Below are 17,339 nucleotides of genomic sequence, written 5' to 3'. Positions count from 1 at the left end.
AAAAGGAATCAGCATATGCCGGGTGTTGAGTTCTTCAAGGCACTGAAAGTATATTCGATCTAAATCAAATGCTTTTAAAAATTTATATAATTGTGTGGTACAATCATTGTCGTCCTAGTTGGCAATCATTGATTAATGACGATTTCCATAACATTACAAGGAATGGGATAATAGGGTGTAATATGGTTGTATGGAAAAAAATAAAGTTGTCCAAATTTAGCGAGCACAGCAATTTTTCAGTTCCTTTTAGGGTCCTTAACCACTCCCCAAAGTTTGGGAACGATTGGTTTAGTCCTCGCTTTGCGCAAAGCGATTCAATTTTCCATATAAATTTGTATGGGAAAAACTATTTTTTTGGATTTTGATATTTATAAAATCCACGCTTCACGCTGTACTCAAACCGGATTCATATTCGGATGCTCTGGAAGGTGCTCTACAACTTTCTCAAAGAAAGTATGGTGCTAACTTGCTCTTAAAAAAAGATACAGCGTGTTCAAAACTCGTCTAAAACGTGTTTTTTGCTCAAAAATCACGTTTTAGACGAGTTTTGAGGACGCTGTAACTTCTTTCAGGGACAAGCTAGCACCATACTCTCTTCGGGAAAGTTGTAGAGCACCTTCCAGAGCATCCGAATATGAATCCGGTTTTAGTACAGCGTGAAACCTGGATTTTTTAAATACAAAAGTTCAAAAAAATGATTTTTCCCATGCAAATTTATATGGAAAATTGAATCGCTTTGCGCAAAGCGAGGACTAAACCAATCGTTCCCAAACTTTGGGGAGTGGTTAAGGACCCTAAAAGGAACTGAAAAATTGCTGTGCTGGAAAATCGATTTTGATATTACACCCTAATGGGATAATCGTTACCAAAAAGAATCAGCATGTGTAGGGCACTATTCTAAACAACTTGTTGAAGGAAATTTGTCAAAATATTGAAAGCGACGCAAAATTTTTACCTTTGAACGAAAAAACATGACAATGATGGAAGTCTTCACGTTAAAAACATATATTTTACAACTATAAGAACACCTTAGAAGGATATCTGTTTTACTTTTTTTATATTTCGGTATAAGTCTTGTTCCATTTTTTCAAGAAGAATTTTTAAATAATATTGAATTAATATTGATCACAATTGTTAATAATTGAAACTAATCTATGCAAAATCAATCAAAGTATATCTTAAAGTCAACAACGAAATGAAAATCACAAAATCTTTCCGCAAATGTTAATCTTTAAATGGTTAATAAAATATATATTTGGACGTATGGGGATTTAAACAATAAATTTAAAATTCAATTTTTAATGTTCCGAAAAAACAACTTACATCCAATGACATTTACTAAAGCTTTTCCATGAACTTTAAGAGATATTTTAAATAGTCGATCTTCAATATTAAGGATTGTTGAAATATATTTTAATTAATTTCAACAAACACAACCCTGACATAGGGGAAGGTGGGGCAAGACTACCATATGGGGCAAGAGGAACAATTGCTCGTACGGCAGTAATTTTTACAATTTTGTTTTTTTTTTTCCAGTATGAGAAATTGTTGCTAGCAATGCAATTAGCTGATTCTACTACCACATAACCGCCAAAACGACGTAAACGCCACGGGGCATAAGATTTAGTGATTTTTTTGAAATCTTTGTTTTCTTATTATATTTGGAAAGTACAAAATAAGGCTTAGGGTTCGTTTTAAGGCTCATTTTATCAAAATGCTATTTTTCCTAGATCAGTAGTGTCCCTACCAATGACATGCACCTATTACAAAGTATGATTTAACTTTTGGTTATTTTTGTTGAGAGCTTTTAAAAAATCTTGATCAGGTGGGGCAAGTGTACCATAAGGATTTTTAGTATGGAACAAAATACGAATTGCTGCAACAACATATTTTGTTGGGAAATAAATACTTGATAGTACTTAAAAATTGATAAACAATTGTTAAAAAATGTCCATACGAAATGTAGTGATATTATGAAAATTTACTATAAACACCAATAGACAACAAATTTGTCACCGGTCGCAGTAGCATAATTGGTAACGCGGATCAGTACCGTTGATCAGTTGTGGGTTCAAATCCCACCTGCACCAAGTGGAATCTTTTTCGCCATCTCTGAAACATTATTAGCAGTTGTTGTAATACTTTAATATCGTTGCTTTTAAACAATTAATATACATTGGCGCTTACACAGCCAAATAAAAACGGTACAATTAAGAAAAGAAAATTTAGGGTAACCCTAACAAATCGGCCACCGGGAGAGCCGGCGATTGCTAACACATTCTAACCACCGGCTGAGAAGCTATATGTCCTCCTGTCGAAGGGGTAGAATACAAAGTTAGTTCTATAAATAGACTCTTCTCAGCGAGAATTTGAGATACAATAGCAACGACGGTAGTGTGGAAGAGAAGGATAGAAAGAGAAACAATTGGTATGGGAAAGCTTTGAAATCCAATACGCGACATTCGATTGTGCTGTACACCAATAGACAACAAATTTGTCACCGGTCGCAGTAGCATAATTGGTAACGCGGATCAGTACCGTTGATCAGTTGTGGGTTCAAATCCCACCTGCACCAAGTGGAATCTTTTTCGCCATCTCTGAAACATTATTAGCAGTTGTTGTAATACTTTAATATCGTTGCTTTTAAACAATTAATATACATTGGCGCTTACACAGCCAAATAAAAACGGTACAATTAAGAAAATTTACTATTTATCATCCAAGTAATATTTTCTTTTCGTAAAAACGATATTTTTTAAGTAAAATATTATTATTTAATCTAAAAATGGAAGAAACCTTTCAAATTCATTCTAATCTGATGTATCTAAGTGATAACAGTTCAATTGTTAGCAAATTAACATGTTTTTTCATTCATTGTTCCTCTTGCCCCAACGGGTTGTTCGTCTGCCCCACTAGTTGAGTAGAACGAACGGGAAATCAAAAAAATTAAAATCAATTTTTAACATTAAAAAACTGGATTTTTTAAAAACTGTTTCTAACAAAGTCTTAGTCAAGACCTGATTATAATAAAATCCGACAGATTTTTTAACTTTTTAATGGGTTATAACGAGCATTTCCTTAGCTTGTTACACTTGCCCCACTTTCCCCTACTTTATCAGTAATTTAATTGTCAATTTATTGACACTATTGATATATTTATACCTAAGTAAACCTTGATTAATTATATTCTGATCAGTTATAATATTTAATATTTTTAAAATATTTAATCAACATTCTGCCAACTGCCAACTGTTTACAAAAAATCAAAGAGTAACAAAAATAATCTCTGATCGTGATTTTATTATTTAAAAATAGTTAAAACAAATTAATTAAGTGTAAATATGTGTTACAAATTGTTCAAATTATGCTACCATCGATCGCTTAAACCTTAAACCTTTTCAATAAAGTTATCATGTTATGGCTACAATTTTTTTTAATCATGATTTTAACGGTTATTTTGAGAGAGGTAATGAGGCAAAAATGTTCCAAAATTTAAAAAAATTAATTCCCGTGAACTCTCGAGTTCTATCTAGATAGTAATTCCAGCCAGCTTAGTACAAAAGAGCACACCGGCATCGAATATTTAAAAAAAAAAATTGCAAAAACAAGTTTCAAATTTGAAGCCCGATTTTCAAAATTTCGGAACGAAAAGTTTGTGTCACAAAATGCTTTACACATCGTTACAGTTATGGTATCATTATTTTTTTTCTTTTTTTTCGAAATATCACAATCCAACAATCCAATCCAAAAAAAACCTTGGCCTTGTTGTAAAAAATTGTAATTTGTAAAAAGATTAAACAGTTTTTATCTGATTTAAAATGCACCAAGAAGCGTTATACGATTTATTCTGAATCTTTTACAAACAATTTTACAAGATTGTTCAATGAAAATTAAAATTTCAGTAAACATGTATTATGTTTGCCCCATTAGGCCGAGGCAAATACTAAAAAAGTGTTTGTTCCTCAACTCCGATCGAGATAAAATGTGTCACAAAATTGAAAATATAAAAAACTGAAATCATAGGCCGGAATTCCAACGTTTCAACGTACAGTTGATTTGCAATCTTTACTATTCAAAAAAGTAAGTGCGACGAAAATAAAAAAATATATATAGCGAAAAAACTTTAGAATTTTTTGTTTTGAATAGACCCAACCCTGCAAAAAATGATTCTAAACGCAAATTTAAACTTGATCAGCTGATTGTATTTGAATTTCGATTGATATTTTGAAGTGTTATTTAAAATCTTTTTTTCGCTTCCTGATTTTTCGGGCCGATTTTGAAAGGAGACTTTGAAAAATATTTGCAACAACCATATTTTGTGGGACATTTTGAAGGGATGGAGAAAATAACAAAAAAATAATTTACAATGACCTAATCGAACCACTAAATTTTTATTTTCAAGATTTCGGGTCATTGAGCTGATTGAATGATTTTTATTATATCTAAGATGGCGGCCTAAATGATGGAGTTAAAAAATTGTAAAAGTTTTGTAATTGTAAAAGGCAATCAACCTCTTAAATTGGTCCCAACTGAAGTCACAGAACTAGCAAAGAATGAGAAAATAAAAAAAAAAAACATCGAAAAAACATGTCTTTCTAACATGATTAAATTATGGCTCTGTACAGTCGACTGTCCAAGGATCTGTCTGGACCGTAGTTGAAATATTCAAGACAGTGGCACTACTGTCATAATGTTTAAAGCATTTTGTGATAAATTTAGTTTCAAAATTTGGAAATTTTTTAATGGTTTATCGCAAACTAACCCGAGATATAAACTCTCAACATTACTTCGTTTGGATCGGTAAAGTACTTTCAAAAAATCCAACTTTGTAGAATTTGAAAAAAAAAAACAAATGAACAAAATAACGCATCGCGTAAAAAGATTTAATAATTTAATTTCCCAAAGAATTTGTTTTTGCTCTGCTTTGCTTAAAAAGAATTTAATATATCATCTATAACCATCTCAAATTGCAGCTAATTGGGTGCAGTCAATCTAACAACTCCATCGAATGCTCCCACAACGCAAAAAATACGTGACCTCAACTTTGAAACCACAATGCATCATACGCGCACAGCACGTTCCGGTTTCGGAGATCCAATATCTTAAACAACCTCTAGTACACACGGCCCGCGCCACGTACTCGAAACAAAACCCCCTTCTCCCCTTCGTTTCAACTTACTTGTCTTAATTGACTAATCGCCAACACCGCCAAAACAAACAGCTCCCATCAATTGCCACCTTGCCACGGATTCAACTTCACCGTTCTTCGGTTCTTCGAAACTTGTTACACCTGCTGCTGCTGTTGCAACCTACCACACACTGCACTGCACTTCTGCATCTGCTTCGGATGCTGAGCTTCACCGCAAAACCTCACTCCATGCTGTCTGCATCTGTCAGCATTAATTCACTTCGGCACCTTCTCCCACGGCACTTCAATCATCATTTATCTCACGTTTCGTGATCTGCTCAACCACCCCCGCGTACCAACGCACTCCGAACTCACTTCTTAGTACAAGACCGAATTTGAACGGGTTTTTCTTGGCGTTTCGGATTCGTTTCGTAGTCGTTGACTTGAGACTTCCAGCGATTCGATGCGCTTTTTTTTTGCTCATACAAGCACTCGCAAAACTCGCCCAAAATGACACACGATTATTTGCATAAATTTATGTACAATTATAGCTCTCACCTCTTCTTCTCAACGACTCCCCGAAGCATGCTTTTCACTTCACTTTATCGTGACTTGCCCCCTCTCTCTCCTCTCTTGCTCGTAACTTGCTCGTAAGTTTATTTATTATTCATCCGCGCTCATTCATTCATGTAATTCGCCGAAAAACTCCTTTAGTCGTCGTTTTGTCGTCGTCGTTGAACTTTATTTTTATGCTTCTTCGACTTCTTCTTCTCCACCACCACCCCCTTCGAAACCGATTGCGGGTCGATTGCTCTTCCTCTCGTCAGCTTATTTATGCTTCATTTCACTCGTGTCGCCGTTGTTGTTTCTTCTGCCACTTAACCCATTTTTCACGATTCTTTACGCGACGACCTAGCGCGGCTCGCCGTTTTGTCGTTGACGAAATTTATAAACTGCTTCTTGCTGTTCAGCAACACCTTGTACCCCGTGTGTACGGAGCAGCCTGCCTCCAGATCCGCGCTCTCAACCGGCAATGCCGGCTAGCATCTCCAGGTGGGGTTCAGTTCAACAACACCGCAGGGAGACCCCCGATTGCATAATGTCGAGACTTTTATTTTCGCGAGCCATGCTGCGAACACCCCAGCCTAGCGGAGCCAGTTTTTATGCTGCATGCTGTACGTCGTGTACATGTGTACAACAGCGCGACAAGCAATAGAACAGCGCGCTCCTTCACCGGTCACACACATGTGAGCGAAAGTCGAGTTTAAGCCATCGGCGAACGAGTTTTCGCCGCGAACCACCTCGCGTGGGCTATTAATTTTTAATGAACTTTAATTTGAACCACATTAAACTTTTTTTTACAGTCCTGTTAAAACACTTTAACGCGCACAACAAACCGACGGCGCAAACCAGTTTCCGCCACAGAGATCCGTGTCCAGCGGGTGTTGTTGTCCTGCTGGCTTAGTACCCCACAAAACCGTAAATCCGTTACCGTCACCAGCTGATTCAGGCCTCAACCGTAGAACAACACCACGCGATCAAACCGCGCTTGACCTCCCCCCGGAGATCCGTGGAGAGAGGGGTTGACACTCCTCCGTAGCCGCCACACTCCACACCGCACTCTGGAATCACTCGCACGCAACTCTCCAAAGCAAACTCTCCAAAGTGAACCGTTCTGGTTGAATGGTCGAACACAACTGAGCTGAGCAGGTCGCGGTGTCGGCGGCAAATTCGACACGTTCGCCACTCACTTTGGGAATCGGCTTGGCACTAGCTAGGCAGGCCAAGGTTTGAACGGCAGACTAGGAGAGAGGACACCAATCGCAGTGGTGCTGGTCGTCGTAGTACTGGCTGCTGGCGCTGCTGGATGGTTTGGTCCTAGCGCGCGCGAAACAGCTGGTTGGCTGGAACTCAACCGGGGCTAACGGAGAGTGCACAGTGCGCTGCTCCTGGTGAGTGCGGTTTGAACAGGTGAGTGGAGGAAAACGTGGTTATCGGCGCGCGGAAAATCTCAAAATGTAATGTTGATTTACTTGATATAGAAAATAACTGAAATTTATTATAAAAATAGGATTGGATTTAGTCATCAATTTATTTAAAATCTATTGTCAATTCTCAAGAAATTATCAAAATTTACTTGTCGCACGTCGCTTTTGGCGCGTTTTAATGTTTGGCCTTGAACAAACAAAAACGAAAGCACACAATGTAAACAATAACAAACACGTTATGTTTGGCTGACCATTCTGTGGATTGTCCTGAAGTTTGTTTGAATTTGGTTGCCGTTGTCCCGAGTTATAATTACACATGTTTACGGTAACCCAACTTGTACGTGCGTCAATCGCGTTCTGACCTGAAATCCCTTTGGCCAGTTGTCGCATTTACATCAATTTTCAGGGAGTGACAAGATAGCACGACGAGATTGAAACTTCTTTCATATTGTGGTTTGGTTGAGCGTTCTTTCATATGTAAAGTGACATAAATGCACGGAGTTTTTTCTGTTTTGCCTTTCTTACATAAGAAAGGTTTATGGTTTGCTTTTGGAAAAACGCCTTTCTCAGAAATCTTAAAAAATTCGTGCACGGCGGTGAATCGTCCCTGAAAAAAATCCTATTAGGGGAAATATACCCTTTCTAATCAAACACCTATCTTCGTCATATGGAGAGTTTGATGCTCGATTAAAGCTCCAAAAATACTAGTTAGGCTATAAACTTACCAGCAACAGCACCGCCTCGAGTAAGCACGCAAATTTATGCCATTTACTGGCCAAAAAGATCAAATTTAATGCACTTTTGATCATAATTTCTATTTTGCGAGACCATTTCTCATCATTTTGGTGGCACACACATCCACACGCAAGATCATAGGTTAACTGCTTAACGAAAGTCGCCATCAATATCTTTTCACTTGCGCTAACGATTTCAAAGCCCTTAAGATATAAAATTGCTTCCAACTACCGGCAACATGTTCTTTTGACCATTACTTATTCACTCACTTGAAAAATAATCCCGAAAAATGTAAATAATTAGCAAGCACCATCAAAAAACCAAACGCGCTAAGTCTTTTGACGTTTCAATTTTGACTACACATTCCAATCGAAGGGTGAAGAAAACCGAGCGAGGAGCGAAGGCAAATAAAGAACAAAGGGTGGCCTCCAACACCACCAACAGGCTGGTGCAGCGCCTGTTGGAGTGAGCAAGTGCTGCCAGGAACCTTCCGCTATAAATGCTATCTTCGTGAGTGTTCGCATAAAATTTCATCAATTTTGGCAGCACTAAGCAGACCCAAAAGAGCGCTGGAAGAAAAAAAGAACTCAGCTGAAAATAGAAAAATGGGCGTGGCCCAATGAACTCGACTGATTAGAATGCATTTTTGAAATATTTTTTTTAAATGCTTGTAAAAGGAATAGCATAACTTTTAATAAAAATGAAAATAAACAGAAATGTTCACAAAAAGATGCTCTACTCGTTGGTGTATTTGGTTTTAGTGAATTTCAAGGAACAATCCAGATTATACAGCATCATTCAAACCCGACCGCTTATTTGGCTTAAAATGGGCATATTTCTCCTACTAATTTGAAGGTTTTGATGCGCTATTTCGATTGAATTTTGGCCCGAAAACCGGAACTCAAAGCCTGATTTTTGAGAGCTCTTTTTCTGAAATACTTGTGCGATGTATGTATCCGCTCTTAAAAATTTGTGTCTTCCATAATTGGAAAACCGCTCGTAAAACATACAATTTTTATAATTCAAATTTGTAGCCGTGGGGTCGGAGACGACCATTTTATTTCTAGATTCACAATTTTTGACCAGTAAATGTAGTCAAAGCCATTTTTAGAGGTATTTTTTGGACTATTTTACAGATAACACTACCAAATTGAAAGAATTCAGTTTCAAACAAAAAGCCATTCGAAAAAATGCGCCATAAACTGCTTGGGCCCAAAATTTGAAGCTTTTCCAAAAAATAATTCCAGAGATATAGCCATATTAGTGTTTTGCGTCTTATTGTTACCCTATTTTTTCCTATTAAATTTTTGGTTTTATAAAGAATCATATACTGAACATCAAATTCAAAGTCCAGACTCGTTCTCGCTCGAATGATCGACAAGTCGTCAAATCGAAGCGTTAACGCCAGCACATTTACGCTTACGCGTGAAAGTGTTCTTTCTAGCTTCTTATAATAGATCGACAAAGTGCAGTATCGATACATATTTTTTAAGTTAATCATAGACTAACATTGAAGACTGAGTACCCTTTAGTTTTTTTTTTCTAATAATTTCATTCCAATAATGAGCGAGTTGTGGCGCTATAACCACGGCAAATAGTGTCCAGGGCATTCGTGGAAATACAATGTCCCATCCCAGAGGGTCCCGGAGTACCAAACCTTCTTAGCATGGTGCTCCCAACGAATACAATCAAATCTCGGAGGGTATGGTGGTGTGTCCCCACGCTTCTTCCTCCCCTGTCGATTCAGAATTGTGTTGTTGTTCGAACACTCAGTGCTCAAACTCAACCCAATTACGAATCATCTCTGCGATACGGCTTTACGCAGTAGGCCTGGCCACTTTAACGCTTGTGATGTTTCAATGCATTCTAATGCAATGGCGCACTACAAATGTGAATAAATGACAAGAAGAGTGCTAGGCGTAATCTTTGAAAGATTGGCTGCGCTAGGATCTGATTAGATTAGATTAGAGATACAAAACAATTATAAAAATGTTTCTACTAATGTTTATAAGTGAAAAATCAATATCATAAATCACATACACTGAAAACCCGATGGTTTGACACCAATTGTTGTCAAACGAACGGAGTCACTTTTATACCAAACGTTTGGTTTGATAGTTAGTGTGAGTCCCGGGTAAAATGTGACAGTCATTTTTAGTTTGACTTCGACCAACCAACTGGGTACAAACTAAAAAACGTCAAACGAAAAGTAACCAGCCACCGGGGGTGTAATCCAACCAACATTGATTCAACGAATGATTTTGGTAAAATACCATCAGCATTTAGTTTGTTGCCATAACAGGTTTTAAAACGAAAATGTTTAGCATGTAGTTTAAAAACCCATTTTCAAACTAATTTTATTTTTTATAGAATCTGATGTATGGAAATACATTTCAAATCACAATTTGGGCATCATTTAAAAAACATAAGTTTGCTTTATGACGTGGTCGGTGGTGTAGTTGCGAGCGTGGTTGACCAGTCGGTCTGGTTCGATCCCAATCGACCCCGGTTAGCGTTTCTTGAGACAAGAAATGCTTGATGGGATGGGAAAGACAAAATACTATGCCAAGACCTGTAGAGTATTGTAGAGCGATTGACGAGCGAATGGTTTAGCTTTTTCGATGTTGAATTCACATATCAGAAGCTTCAATTTTGTATGGATTTTTTTTGTTGTGATAAAAAAAGATACTAAGTGTTCAAAACTGGTCGTAAATGTGTTTTTGCTCGAAAATTTTATTCTAGTCCTGGTTTGAGGAGAGGCTTAAAATCACTCGTAAACTGAACTTTTTAATTTGAAGTTTCATTTAGTCGCATAAAAAATATGATAATAAAACTATTTAGACGACTGATGGTTTTCAACACAACATCAAAAGGCCTGGTCTGATCGCCACTAAAAAACCCTATACCTTTCTTTAGTAAGAAAGGCAAAACCGTGTAGAGGGTTGTCATGAACAATTAGAAATGTTTAAAATAACTAAAGCATAACTCATTAGTTGGTATGAAACTAAAAAGGATCGAAATTTCGCTATATTTTCTAAAAGGGTCGAAATTACGCTGTTTCGTTGCAACGTCACGAAGTGATCGATGTGGCAAATGAAAAGTTCGACTTAAAATTAGTTTGTCATTGTCACTACTTGTAGAAAATTCAATTTCCAATCCGAACCTGTAATAATATGTAATGAAAAAAAATTAATTCTATGTTATAACTTAATTTTATAAACAAATTCGCTCACAAGTTCAAACAAATCAAAACAAACCAAAACATTTGTGTGAGTTCCCCTAAAATGCGTCTCGCACATGCGTACCTTGAAAAGTATCTCTCTCGTTCTCTATAGCTTCTCTCTTGCCGTTAACTTGATTTTCTCTCCGAACCCCGGTGGAGGAGAATGGCATCAAAACACAGCGAACGGCCAAAAAAATCACATGGCACTGAGATAACACGTTTCCATCCATGCTCAGTGCTCATTCATCGCGGGTTCATTCATTTCATTCATGCTCGCTGGCCAAGGCAGCCTCAGGTGGGTTTTTCTCGCTGTGTTTTTAAACTAATGGAAGCTCTTGTTGGGAGGGGGGAGGGTTGTGTTTCATTCATGTCCTGTGCCCATGAGAGAATCATACCTGTGGCCTTACGTCAATCTGAAATGAATAATTTTATGTCATCTTTTTTTATTATCAGTTATGTTTGTTTATAGTTATTTTTGACTCCGACCACTTTTTTTTTTTGGTAAGAGGGAATAAAGAGGGATAAAAAAATACCAAACATTATTTTTTTAATTTTTTAAAACAATTCAATTTTCTATAATTTGTGAAGTCAAGTTAAATTATGTATTTGTAATATTAGACAATTATATCAAACATCCGGTTCATTCAAAAGATCTTTCCTAAACTCAGTTCAACTTAACCAATTAGAAGTGAAACCCAGTGCCCAAGCATGGCTTGCCTGCGTCATTTAGCACCATAAATTAATCCACTTGGCTCGTAATTTGTAAATCTGTAAATGCCAGGTTTCTTTTCTCGGCCGAACCACATATTCGCCCTTTCGCCGCCGCGGCTATGGGTTTGGCGCACCACAAACGATCCGACGGAACCGACCGACGGGAGAACGGGTTGGCCAATTTTGGCTATCTCGGTCGTTATTAGTGTGGCTCTATGCCGACAGGCTGGCGCAGTTTATCTCTGGTGGACATGTTGTTTTTTTCTTTTCGTTTTTTTTTTTTTTGCGGTGCCTCTTCTTTTGGCTTGACTGGCAAGTGACATGTGCCAGCAGGGTGGTCTTGAATTTTCATTATGTTTGTGTGTTATGTTAATTTTCTCTTCAAAATTTGTTTACCAAAATTAATTATTTTATTGATCACTCCAGAAAATCTATTTTGAAAGGGCCAAAAAGTTTGACGTTCCAACTTTGGAGAACACTTTTCGACCTTCCCGACAAATATTTGAAAAATCAAATTGCATGTAGGTAATTCTGCACACTGTAAAATTTAAGACTTTTTGAGGTTTAGGTTTTGGCTTCCTACAGTGAAGTGTTTTTGTTTTGTTGTAGTCAAATCAATAGTGAGGTATGAGTATTTTCATGTAACATTCGACCTATTACTAATATGAATGAAACAACAATTTAATAGCACCAATATCACCCTAACCAGCCACGGCTTTCATGTTCGCGTCAACTTTATTGTGTACCATATTAGGCATGAAGTACATACCTCCGAGAGCTGGTGGCCACAAAAGTCTGGCGAGCCCAAAAAAGAGAGTGAGATAACATCATCGCCGGACGAAAAGGAGTCACTGCGCCGCACAACCGCCGCCCGTGGAGGCAACTCGCCCCAAACAACTCTATCAAATTGCTCCTCCGGCAGCAGCAGCAGAAGCCGCCACATTGTGGCAAAGCGCGCGGGTATGTTAAGGAACTCCGGTTAAGTTTCTGTCAGCCAACCGGCTTAATCAGCGTTATGAAGAGACGTGAGGAGGTGTTCATTGAACAAGGGACAGAGAGAGAGAGAGTTTATTCAGCATTTCACTATAATGTGACATAGGGGGTTGGAAACCGTTGACGGGCAACTGTCTGGTATATTGGATGAATGTCCAATTTGGGTAATATTAATGTACTTTTAGCTTGAATGAATCAAACAATGTTGCAGGATGCTTTGTCGAGGTCGCCTCATTTTTTAAATATCTAAAAACGCAATGTAACAGTCATTATGAATAAATACATTTGGCTTGCAATCTCCAACATATATTATTTTTGACAAACAAAACATAAAAAAACGTTACTTAATCCACCCTTAGGTGATTGGTGCCTTCCTCACATTTAGAGGGTGATGCTACCCAAAATAGATACAAAAGGGTGGACCTTTCAGTGTTCTATCAACTTGATTCATTATTCATACTATCAGATTAATCCAATATTGGTTAGTCAGATCTTCATTATTCTGGGCACTTACGTGCTTATAACATTTGACAGGGTTGTCAGATCTGCAATCCTTTGAACTCGTTGAAAATGTCTTTTGATTACCTATCCAACGACAGGTCGCATGATAGATCAGGACAACGTTTTCATCGAATTATCTGAGATCCGGTCTCTGAAAAAATCATAAATAACACATAAGTGCTTATAACTATTGATAGGGTATTCAGATCTGCAATCTATTGAACTCGTTGAATGAATCAGCATGTGCCGGTTGTTGCCTTCTTGAAGCCATTGAAGGAATTTTTGATCGAAATCAATTGTGCTTCAAGATTTATATAATTTTGTGGTACAGTCATTGACGTCCTATTTGGCAATCATTGATTACTGACGATTTCCATAACTTCACAAAGAATGGGATAATCGTTACCAAAAAGAATCTACATGTGTAGGGCAGTATTCTAAACAACTTGTAGAATGAATTTTGTCAAAATATTGATAGGGCCGCAAAATATATATCTTTGAATGAAAAATCATGGCAATGATGGAAGTCTTCACGTTAAACTTCTCTCAAAATTTTGTCACCCGCGTCCAAACTGCAACTTTTTTTTGATTCCGTTTTGTGCGGATGTTCGTACACAAACTCAAGTTCACGCGAGTTTCAAACTTGGGTTTTAGTGTTTTACCTTGAATAAACAACAAATAGAGCACGCAATGTAAACAATAACAAACACGTTTTGTCCCGAAGTTTGATTAAATTTGGTTACCAAAGACCCAAGGTATAATTCAGGAGTTTTTTTTTTTTTTTTGAGGAGGTCCAATAAATCAAATTTCTAGTTTTTGCTTTTAGGGTATTTTTATAACGGCCTTGAGTTAGGGGTTTTAAAAAACACCCAAAAAGCAATTACTGCAAATTTGGTTTATGGGACCTTTCAGAAAAAAAAACTCCAGAATTCTCAATTTTACGGTTGTCGGGCATGCACGTGCGTCAAACGTATTCTGTCCAGAAACCCTTTTGGCCAGTTGTCGCACTTACCTCAATTTTTAGGGCGTGTCAAGATAGCACGACATGATTGAAATTACTTTCATATAAAGAGTGACAACGCACGGAGTTTTTTTCGGTTATTGTTGAATCTCAGGTTTAAAATCGAATTTGGGGATCTGTGAAGGTCAAAAGTTGAGGCACAAAATATCGTTCTTATTTCAATATTGCCCAAAATGCACGTGCGACAAGACGACAGCACGATAGCGACGATATGTACCCTTCTTGAAATTGCTTAAGGAATTTTTGTTTGAATCAAATGTGTCTCAAAATTCATATAATTTTGTAATGCAATCATTAAACTTTTAGTTGACAACCATGAATTAATGATGATTTTCATAACTTTACAAGAAATAGGAAAATCGTTACCAAATAGTATCAGCATGTAGGGCACTATTCGGAACCACTTGTAGAAGAAATGTTGTCAAAATATTGTCAGGGAAGCAACATTTATATTAGTCGTCACCTTAACATTCCAACGCCCAAGGCTCCAAAAAAGTTGGAACGGTAACTTCAACTCGCTGGTTCTCGGGCATAATTCAATCAATCAAGATGATTCTTCTTTCCAGTGATTTGTTAAGATGTCTAGATGAGAACTTAATTTGATCAAATCTGTAATTTTTGCGATCAAAAACATCGTTCCAACTTATTTTTTCGCGTGTAAAAAAAATTCGCCAAAAATTCCGCGGAGGCAGTCGTTTTTAAAAAAGGTGGAACGATGTTTTTGGTCGCAGAAATTACAGATTTGTTTAATTCAAGTTCTGCAAAATTTTAGGACCATCTAGACATTCTTACAAATCATTAGCAACAAGAATCGTCCCGATTGGTTGAGTAATGCCCGAGAACCAGCGAGTTGAAGTTACCGTTCCACATTTTTTGGGAGGCTTGGGCGTCCTTGTAAGTTGGACATGCGTTGGGCGTTCCAGTGTTACAACATTGGCAAAGTCATATGAAACAAGTATTATCATCAAACGCGAGATTTAAAAAAATATTGTTCAAATTCAATCCCTTTTTCTTTTTTCAAACATAACAAATTACTATTCTGACTGACCACTCTCCAAATCGAGCACATGTTTCGCCTATCAGCACAACTTCATCAATTTCCCGCTCTTCACCAACGGCCTCACTGTCACCCGGAGTTTGCTGTTATTTGTCCCGATCGTGATCGCGATCTCCAAAAACAAAAAGGTAACCGTTAATAATAAAAACAAAAAAAGGAGTATAACCTCAACACTCTCCACCCGGTCCAATACAGTACAGGGGCAAAAAACCGGTTAAAATCTGCAGTGAGTTAAAAAAGAGGCTGAAAAATTAAGGTTCGCTGGATCTATTCAAGTTGCAAGAGAGAAAAAAACAACAACCCGCGAGTCAATCGTGAGGGTCGCTTAAGGTTTAACTTTGCGCGACTTTCGTGTGCGTCGTCTTTTGCGGGCGCGCGCTCGCCGGGTTCAATAATTACCCATTACTATGCACTTGGAAACGTGTTTTATATTTATATGTGTATAGTATATTTTTTGCGCATAGTTCTTGAACTCTTATTGCGCGCTTTGGTGTCCCAGGCCTCGGTGCGAGCTAAGGGGCAGTCGCGTGGTCCCTCACAGGGCCTCTTAAACGCCCCCTAGGGTCAGTGGGGTGAAACTGGTGTCAGATACAGAATCTTGGATATGTCTTCAGTTCAGGTTATAACCTTATACTTAAAGAAGTTTAGCTCGCAAGTCCCATTTTACCCCAGGGAGCCGTTTTATGCAGTGACCGCGCTCAACCCCAACGGAGAGTGAACGTGATTTGCTGATCGCACGCAAAAAATTGTCCCTCAATCGACTGCATGTGAATTTGCCAAAAGCAGTGCTGCCATTCATCAGACTTTTCAGTTGTTGTTGTATTGAGGCGAAATCTTCAACAAATTGAATACTTTTTACATGAGCTCGAAATTCAAAATATTTCGCAACACTTTACTGAGCAATTTCTCATAAACCACAAAGTTGGCATCCCTGCATATTGCACAAAATAATTCCGCAAAAAGTCACAAAACTTTACCGGCCGAGCTTCTCAATCTGCACACACCAATTCGCACAGACACACCTGCGTACTCTGCTCCATGTGCAGCAACGTGTGCTGAATCATAATCAATCCGCTAAATCGAGTCACAATCACGCGGTGTCGAACCCCTGGCCCCAGTTAACCGTCTGGTTTGATTCGGTCACCGGTGTCTGAATGGACAGGCTGCCCGGGTTTTTTTCTCTTCTTGCTTCTGTACCTCTCCACGTGTGTTACGTAATTGAGGTAATGACATAAAACATTCATGAAGAGAACTCTGCTGATGCTGGGTGCGCTCGTGAAGAAGTTAATCGTACGGCGCAGATTTGCTGGAGAATTTTGAGTATCAGTGCATCGGGAACTTTAGTTTTGAGTCATAAATTCAGAGCAGAGAACATGTTTTAAAAAATATATGTTACGAAATGACACAAAATTAATGTTATGACTGAAAAATTGTTGTTGTTTATTTTATTAACGTGACTTTAACCTAATGACTGAAAAGAAATTCCCAACAAGATCTGGCCCCTATCGCAAGTTATGATCACTTATGTGATTTTTGTATATTTTTTTGACACCAGATCTTACTTATCCATATCTGGATCGATCGCACAACTCGACATTCTTGAAGTGGACGTCAGTAAACATTTCAGTTTCGTCAATGTATGATAGATTTGGGCTTCTTGAACATGCTCCAAACGACAGAATTGCGCAACACCGGGAACCAGCAGCAGTAGTACTAACATGCTTGCTACTACTACTCTAAGAATAGTAGTAGCAAGCATGTTAATCAGCACGCAAACATAATCGAAAAAAAATCCCCAGAGGCATAATTAGGAAATTGAATGATTTTTTATGGTTGATATTTTTTTATCATCAATCATTCATATTATTATCATTCATAAATGGCGTATCCCTGTCCAAACTAATGAATCACAAAAAACTTGTAGTTAAAGTATCGTGAAGCGACATTACTCACAAATAAAGGATTAAATTTAAAAAAAAACT

General features: G+C 37.7%; 1 protein-coding gene across 1 annotated transcript in view; it reads right to left on the bottom strand.

Annotated features, from left to right (window-relative positions):
• The window catches only part of LOC6044117 (follicle-stimulating hormone receptor), a 322,877-nt gene extending 315,920 nt beyond the window's left edge, over nucleotides 1-6,957 (bottom strand). Inside the window, exon 1 of the mRNA XM_038251809.1 lies at nucleotides 5,180-6,957. The gene's annotated coding sequence lies outside the window, so the exon portion shown is untranslated. The remainder of the gene's footprint in view (nucleotides 1-5,179) is intronic.
• Between the last annotated feature and the right edge of the window lie 10,382 nt (nucleotides 6,958-17,339).

This window comes from Culex quinquefasciatus, chromosome 2, assembly GCF_015732765.1.
Source record: "Culex quinquefasciatus strain JHB chromosome 2, VPISU_Cqui_1.0_pri_paternal, whole genome shotgun sequence".
Lineage (NCBI taxonomy): Eukaryota > Metazoa > Arthropoda > Insecta > Diptera > Culicidae > Culex > Culex quinquefasciatus.
This window is presented reverse-complemented; position numbering and strand designations above follow the sequence as displayed.